The sequence below is a fragment of the Aegilops tauschii genome, chromosome 1 (genome assembly GCF_002575655.3).
Source record: "Aegilops tauschii subsp. strangulata cultivar AL8/78 chromosome 1, Aet v6.0, whole genome shotgun sequence".
NCBI classification, from domain to species: domain Eukaryota; kingdom Viridiplantae; phylum Streptophyta; class Magnoliopsida; order Poales; family Poaceae; genus Aegilops; species Aegilops tauschii.
Window position 1 is genome coordinate 397,254,612 of NC_053035.3, and position 8,438 is coordinate 397,263,049.

Genomic DNA, 8,438 nt, shown 5'->3' on the forward strand with positions numbered 1-8,438 from the left:
ACGGGTAGCCTAACCGACTGCCCTTGGTTCTTCTGAAAAAATTATCAGGCCTTCGGGCCTCCAAGCACTCCGAGCATTGGGCCGCCTTCCCTGGCCGGCTACCTCTGAAGCCGACTCCTGGAAGGCGACCCAGCCTCACCAACTCCTCCCCAGAACGACTACGGGGTGGCCGACTCCAAGAAGCCGGCCAAGAAGGACGCCGACTCCAAAGAGCCGGCCGAGACCACAACCACCCGACATTTGGCGCCCACCTTGGGGCCAGGTGCACCGTCGTCCGGAGACCTGTTCTGGACGGGAACCCTCTTCCTCCCCCGCGAGCGCAGCCAGCTTGCTGCGCCCGATGGCGTTTGCCTCGACGCGCTGCAAGGCGTCGACGACGCCTGCGCAGCGAGCCGCCTCGCCGATCTGCTCGACGAGACTCGCATCTCCGACGAGCCTGCGTCCGACGCAGGCACCGACTACCCCGAGAGTCGCCTCGTCAGCCTCCTCGACCAACTTCACGTCTCCAGCGAGCCTGCTGCGGACATGGAGTCGGTCGGCTCCACCGTTCCGATGCTCATCGACTCCGACACCGCGTCGCTTGACGCCTACCCCTCCGACGTGGTGGTCTTCGATGACCCCCTCCTCGAGCTGACAGCGGCAGCAGCGCTGTCACCGAAGTGCTGGTCATCAGCCACGTCTCCAACTCGGGCGAGAATGCCCGCGACGCTCAGCAAGCGGCGATGCACGACCTCTCCGTCCCCATCCCGGCCGACGCCGACGCCGAGACCCTGGAGGCACGCCGCCTTGCCCTCATCGCGGAGGGCCAGATGATAGCCTCGATGAGACGCCTCACCGAGGCCCACCAGCGCGAAGTTGACCGCACCGCCTTCGGCACGCCGCCGCCTAGCGGCCCGAGCCGAGCCGGCTTCGTCCAGAAGCGCGGCGCAGCCGTCCCCAGCATGCTGGGCGCAGATCGCCCCGTCTACGCCACCCCGCTCGAGAATCTGCGAGCCGCTCAGGCGGCTGCAGAAGAGCTCAATGGGCTGGGAGCCGATGAGCTCCCCTACATGACAAGACGGATCCAGCAGCTGATCGACGCGGCTGCAGAACGGCACGAAGCCGGCGCCCGTGCTGATAGTCATCCCCCGCGCCGGGAGCACGCCGCGACGTCCCGCTCGCCGACTGCGAGCGGCGCGCGCCAGAAGAAAGACAAGGAGCCGGCTGCCAGCCACAGCCGGACTCGCATCACCATCGAGCGCGACGCGGAGGGCCGCCCTCGAGCAGTAGAGCACCAAGGAAACCTGCCTCCTCCCCCGCCTCGAAGAGAAAGACGCCTCACTCCGCCGCCTATCACACATCCGACTCTTGGCGACCGACTCGGCCGCCGAGAACGAGTCGGCGAGAACGACGCCCGCCACAGGATCGACCGCCTTGCTCGATCCTTGGCGTTAGAAGAAGAAGACGATGTCGGCCCGCCATGCTTTGGCCCCCGCATCCGCGACGAGCCCTTCCCCAAAGGGTTCTCGCTCCCCAGAGACACGCCCAAGTACAACGGCTCAGTGAAGCCGGAAGATTGGCTCATCGACTACTCCACGGCCGTCAGCATCGCCAACGGCAATCGGCGTGTCGCCGTGAAGTACGTCCCCCTGATGCTGCAAGGCACGGCGCGCACATGGCTCAACAGCCTCAAGCCCTACAGCATCAACAGTTGGCTGGACTTCACCGAAGTTTTCGTTCCCAACTTCACCAGCACCTACAAGCGGCCTCCCAAGCCTCGCCAGCTCTCCCTCTGCGTGCAGGGGCCCAACGAGTCGACCCGCGACTACCTCACGCGATGGCCCGAGCTCCGCAACTCCTGCGAGGGAGTGCACGAGGTCCAGGCCATCGAGTACTTCACCGCCGGGTGCCGAGAGGGCACCCTCCTCAAGCACCGACTCCTCTGCGACGAACCGGCAACCCTCGATGAATTGCTGGTCATCGCCGACAAATACGCCACCGCCGACTCCTCAATGAAGACCGAGCTCCGAGTGGACGCCTCGGGGAAAGTACTTGCTCCGGCTCCCAAAACGCCGGCTGGCGACCCTAATCGGCGCCCCTACCAGAACGACCACAAGCGCAAGGGCCCCATGCCGACTACCTCCAGTCGGCAGGTGGCCACAGTTGAAGACGAGCAGCCCGAAGATCGGCCCGCTCCCAAGAAGAAGGGTGGCCGGCCGCCTTGGCAGCCGTCTTTCTCCTACGAGCAAGCACTCGATGCCCCCTGCAAGTTCCATAGCGGCGCGAAGCCGTCCAACCACACAACCCGGAAATGCCACTGGCTCACCCGCATCACCAAGGGCGAGGGAATGTTGCCGCCTCCGCCTCCCGGCCAGCCGCCTCCAGCCCCCCAGCAGCCAGCGGCTCGGCCGGCAGTCAGCGCCATCCAAGACGAGTTCCCCGAAGAGCACGCCGCCTATGTCGTCTTCACTAGTCAATCCGACGACAAGCGCAGCCGACGCAGACAGCACCAAGAAGTGAATGCAGTCGCCTCTAGCACCGCCGAGTTCATGCACTGGTCAGAAAAGCCAATCAGCTGGAGCCAGGCCGACCACCCAGAGGTGATGCCTTCGCCCGGCTCCTATGCAATGGTCTTGGACGTCACCCTCGCGACGGAGAGGCGAGCTGCCAGATTTTCCCGCGTCCTGATAGACGGCGGAAGCAGTATCAACATACTGTACCGCGATACCATGGAGAAACTGAACATCAAAGCGAAGCAGCTCATGCCGAGCCGCACCGTCTTCCATGGTATCGTACCCGGCCTGTCTTGCTCTCCAATCGGCAACATCAAAATGGATGTTCTCTTCGGAGACAAAGATCATTTTCGCCGGGAAGCAATATGGTTCGAGGTAGTGGATTTGGAGAGCCCCTATCATGCACTGCTTGACCGACCTGCTTTGGCCAAGTTCATGGCTGTGCCCCACTACGCCTACCTGAAGATGAAGATGCCGAGCTCGAAGGGGATCATCACGGTAGCCGGCGACTACAAGAAGTCCACCGAGTGCGCCATGGCCAGTAGCCGGCTGGCCGAGTCCCTCGTGGTGGCAGAAGAGAAGAAGATGTTGGAACAGGTTGTGGCCATGGCCGGCAAGCAGCCGGCCTTGTCCCCCAACCCCAAGGATTGTGATGCGCAGGGCTCCTTCCAGCCTGCAAAAGAGACGAAGAAGATACCTCTGGACCCGGAGAACCCGCAGAGGTTCGCTGTGATTGGGGTGAACTTGGACAGCAAATAGGAAGGCGAGCTCGTCGACTTCCTCCGTGAGAATCGAGACATCTTTGCATGGTCCCCAAAGGACATGCCGGGTGTCCCGAAGGATTTCGCCGAGCACAAGTTACATGTCCGAGCTGACACGAAGCCGGTCAAGCAACCCCTCCGTCGACTGTCAGAAGAGAAGCGAAGAATTGTGGGAGAAGAGATAGCCCGGCTCCTTGCAGCCGGCTTTATCATGGAAGTGTTCTTTCCAGAGTGGCTTGCCAACCCAGTTCTGGTTCTGAAGAAGAATAACAAGTGGCGTATGTGTATAGACTACACTAGTCTGAACAAGGCCTGCCCAAAGGATCCGTTTGCTCTGCCACGGATTGACCAAGTGATAGACTCCACAGCCGGATGCGAGCTGTTAAGTTTTTTGGATGCATACTCAGGGTATCATCAGATCAAGTTGGACCCGGCTGACCACCTGAAGACTGCCTTCATCACACCCTTTGGAGCTTTCTGCTACCTGACAATGACATTCGGCCTGAGAAATGCCGGTGCCACTTTTCAGCGTTGCATGCAGAAATGTCTCTTGAAACAACTCGGCAGAAATGCCCACGTCTACGTAGACGACATTGTGGTGAAGACAGAGAAGCGTGGTACCTTGCTGGAAGACCTGAAAGAAACATTTGCCAACTTGCGCCGATTCCAAATCAAGCTCAATCCCGAGAAGTGCGTGTTCGGAGTGCCAGCCGGCCAGCTGCTAGGCTTCCTGGTCTCCGAACGCGGCATTGAGTGCAACCCCGTCAAGATCAAGGCCATCGAGAGGATGGAGATTCCCACCAAGCTGCGAGATGTGCAGAAGTTCACTGGCTGCTTAGCCTCCCTGAATCGTTTTATCAGCCGACTAGGAGAAAAGGCTCTCCCCTTGTACTGACTCATGAAGAAGTCCACTCACTTTGAGTGGAATGATCAAGCCGACCAAGCCTTCCATGAGTTGAAGAAAATGTTGACCACTCCGCCTGTCCTGGCAGCGCCGACTGAGAAGGAGCCCATGCTCCTCTACATCGCCGCGACTAGCCGAGTCATCAACACTGTTGTTGTGGTCCAGCGCCCGGAGGAAGGCCGAGCCCAGCTGGTCCAGAGGCCGGTCTACTATCTCAGCGAAGTACTATCCAGCTCAAAGCAAAACTACCTGCACTACCAGAAGATGTGCTATGGAGTGTACTTCGCTGCCAAGAAACTGAAGCCCTACTTCCAAGAGCACCCCATCACGGTCGTGTGCACTGCCCCGCTCGCCGAGATCATAGGCAGCCGGGATGCATTCGGCCGGGTGGCCAAATGGGCCATTGCCTTGGCGCCCTACATGATCTTCTATCAACCCCGCACCGCCATCAAGTCGCAAGCATTGGCCGACTTCCTCGTCGACTGGGCCGAGACCCAGTACTTACCGCCGGCTCCCGACTCTACCCATTGGCGGATGCACTTTGACGGGTCCAAGATGCGCACCGGCTTGGGAGCCGGCATCGTCCTCACCTCTCCCAAAGGCGACAAGCTCAAGTACACGCTGCAGATCCACTTCGCCGCTCCCTCATGGGCTCAGCCCATCCTCAAGTTCCTAGTCAGCAGAGAGCTGCCGGCTGATGAGATCTCAGCGAGACTAGTGCAACGACGAGCCGCAGCATATACAATAATCAACAGAGAGCTTGTGAAGCGCAGCGTCACTGGAGTCTTCCAGCGTTGCGTCGAGCCAGAAAAAGGAGTGGCAATCCTCAAAGACATCCACCAAGGCGAATGCGGCCATCACGCAGCCTCAAGATCCCTCGTGGCCAAGGCTTTCTGCCACGGTTTCTTCTGGCCGACTGCCTTGGAGTATGCTAAAGAAATAGTCAAGATTTGCAGAGGATGCCAAGTTTTAAGTTCCAAGCAACACCTGCCGGCTTCTGCCCTCAAGACCATTCCCCTCACTTGGCCTTTTGCCGTCTGGGACTGGACATGGTGGGCCCTTTCAAGACAGCCCGCGGCGGCCTGACACATCTACTTGTTGCTGTGGACAAGTTCACAAAGTGGATGGAAGCAAAGCCAATCAAGAAGCTCAACGGGCCGACTGTCGTGACATTCATCACCGACATCACACTCGGTACGGCGTGCCGCAGAGCATCATCACCGACAACGGCACGAACTTCGCCAAAGGAGCACTGGCACGTTTCTGCGCGACGCAGGGCATCCGACTGGACTTAGCGTCCGTTGCCCATCCGTAGTCAAACGGCCAGGTCGAGCGAGCAAATGGACTCATCCTCTCCGGCATCAAGCCCCGACTGGTTGTACCACTGGAGCGATCGGCCGGCTGCTGGCTCGAAGAGCTGCCGGTTGTCCTCTGGAGTCTGCGCACTACACCCAACAAGTCAACCGGCTTCACTCCATTCTTCCTCGTGTACGGTGCCGAGGCTGTCATCCCAACAGACATCGAGTTCGACTCGCCTCGGGTCACCATGTACACGAAGGAGGAAGCCAAAGAAGCAAGAGAAGACGACGTCGACCTACTGGAAGAAGGCCGGCTGTTAGCTCTCAGCCGGTCCGCCATCTACCAGCAAGGGCTGCGCCGCTACTACAACCGCAAGGTCAAGCCAAGATCCTTCCAAGAGGGCGACCTTGTGCTCCGGCTGATCCAGCGAACAGCCGGCCAGCACAAGCTCTCGGCCCCTTGGGAAGGCCCCTTCGTCGTCAGCAAGGCACTCGGCAACGACTCCTACTACTTGATCGACGCGCAAAAACCAAGAGCACGCAAGAGAGACGACTCCGGCAAGGAGTCGGAGCGACCATGGAACGCAAACCTCCTAAGACGATTTTACAGCTGAAAAGCAGTATGTATCACGCTCCCCTTTTGTATTAAGTACAAACCAACAGGCCCCCCGAACAGTACTCGGGGACTGCCTTTTATTTATCTATGAATGACGAGTGTCATATCCATGAATGTATTACTACATTTTGAATTTTTGTCCGGCACCGGGTTCGACTAGTCGGCCCGGGGACTGGCCGCCTTGAGCTATATTGAAAGTTTTTCCTAAAGTGAGAAAAGTAGTGCGCCGGCTCCCGAGTCCCCTCTTGTTGCAAGTCGCAGCTCAAAGAACTGACTGTCCGACTAGCAAGAGGCAAGACAGAAAGGACGCCCACACGAAAAACGGCTAAGGAACAACGAACCTATATAGCAAAGAGACGGCCTCCAAACATGCCTGCCGGCTGCCAGAACAGCCGGCTGGCCGGCTTCCTAAAAAACTTAGCTTTAGTCCAGCAGAGCTAAAGTACTTCCCCCTCCCCAATCGGCCAGGCACTCCCCCGGCTACAGATTGCAGAGCAACTGTTTGACTGGGGAGGCGGCAACCAAGGGAGGGCGGCAAAGGAAAAAGCAGAAGGACAAAAAGCAAAAGTACAAGGAAAGACCAAATGCATAAGTTATATGTACATAAAGGCCCCAACAGGCGGCAACAGACATAAGTTTGAATACACCCAGTGGGTGGAATTGTGCAGAATTTAACCAAACATTGTTCTAAAGAGTAACAAGACAGGAAAAGCAAAAAATGGCGGACTAGGGCACGACATGGAGGCCGAGCTGGTCGGTGAAGGCGGCCTCGCCGGCTGAAGGAGCGGCCGCCTAGCGGGTCTCGGCTTGGCTACCACCTACGGCAGGCGACGCACTCGCGCGCGACGTGGTGCTGGAGATGCGGTCAGGCTGAGGCTGGCCGGCTGCTCCACCAGCCGGCTCGGCGTCTTCACCTTCCTCCTCCTCTTCTTCACCCTCGTCGCTGGAGTCGATCTCCTCCGCCGAGTCTTCGCCGTACGCCGGGTCTAGCCCGAACCACTCTTTCGGCTGGGCGACTCCATTGTCGTCCACCTCGGGGGCGAAGACGTTGGTGTCGGTGTAGTCGGCGATCGCCGAAGCCCGCTCAATGATGGCCGGCCGCGCCGGCTCCAGCTCCGTGTCGGCTTGCTGCCGCCAGGTAGCCAGCTGGTCCAGGTTCAGGCCGGGATACCAGGCCTTGACGAACTCCAGCGCCCGCCTGGCACCGGAGCGATCCGCCGACGCCTTCCAAGCCTCGAAGCGGCCGACGGCCACCTCCAGCCAGTCGGCGGTCCGACTGGGGGTGCGAGGGACCGCTTGGCCGGGCCAGAGGGCGGCCAAGACCTGCGCCCCGGCACGCTGAAGCCGGCGGAGCAGCCGGTGAGCCGGCTGGATGCGAGCCTGGATCGCAAGGAGCTGTTCCTCCAGCGAGCAGCTGGCGGTTGGCGAGATTTCAAAGCTGGCTTGCCTCCGCGCCTGGCGACGGGCCTCGATGGTCTGGTTGGCGGCAGTCGAATAGCCAGGGAAATACTCTGCGCAAAGAAGAAGAAAGGAAGAGAAGAACACCAAAATCAGAAATCAAGCTAAAGTGGCAGACGACAAGAAAGGACGGAGAGGTAGGCGACTTACCGTCAACCAGATCTTCGATCTGGCCGTAGCCAGAGACCAGAGTCTGCCTGGCCTCAGCCCAGCCAGCCGCCTCCGTCTCGAACTCGGCCTGGAGAGCAGCTTCGCGATCCTGTGCAGCCTTCAGCGCCGCCTTGTGGCCTTCCTCCTGGTCGGCCAGCTTCTTGACCAGGCGGTCGCGCTCCTGCACCAAGGCGGCGAGCTCGGTATCCTTGGCACGAAGAGCAGTCTGGGACTCCCCCAGCTGTGCCCTCAGACTGGCGTTGGCCGCTGCAAAGTTGGAAGAAGAAGAAAAGTAAGAAGTCGTCAAGGAAGATCCGACCCGACTGCTCAGCAGTCGGCCCGAATCTCGGGGACTACACCCAGTGGGTGCGCTGACGCGCCCCCACATGAGATAAAGAACAAATCACGTACCTCGGCTCTCAGTAAGGTCGGCGGTCTTCTGAGTCAGCTCCCGAGCCTGGGAGTTGAAGGCGGCTGCTCGAAGGCTGTGGTAGTCCTGCAAGATGGACAGAAGACCGAAGTGAGAACAAAAACAGCAAAGACAAAACCTCCAAGAAGTTCCAAGCCGCCTGCTCAGCAGCCGACTCGGAACTCGGGGACTACACCCAGTGGGTGCGCTGACGCGCCCCCACGGAAGAAATCAAGATCAAGAAGAGAAATCAAGATCAAGAAGAGAAATCAAGATCAAGAAGAGAAATCAAGATCAAGAAAGAACAAGATGGGAATGCTAACCCGGATGGCCGCCCGCGTTGCGAGGAA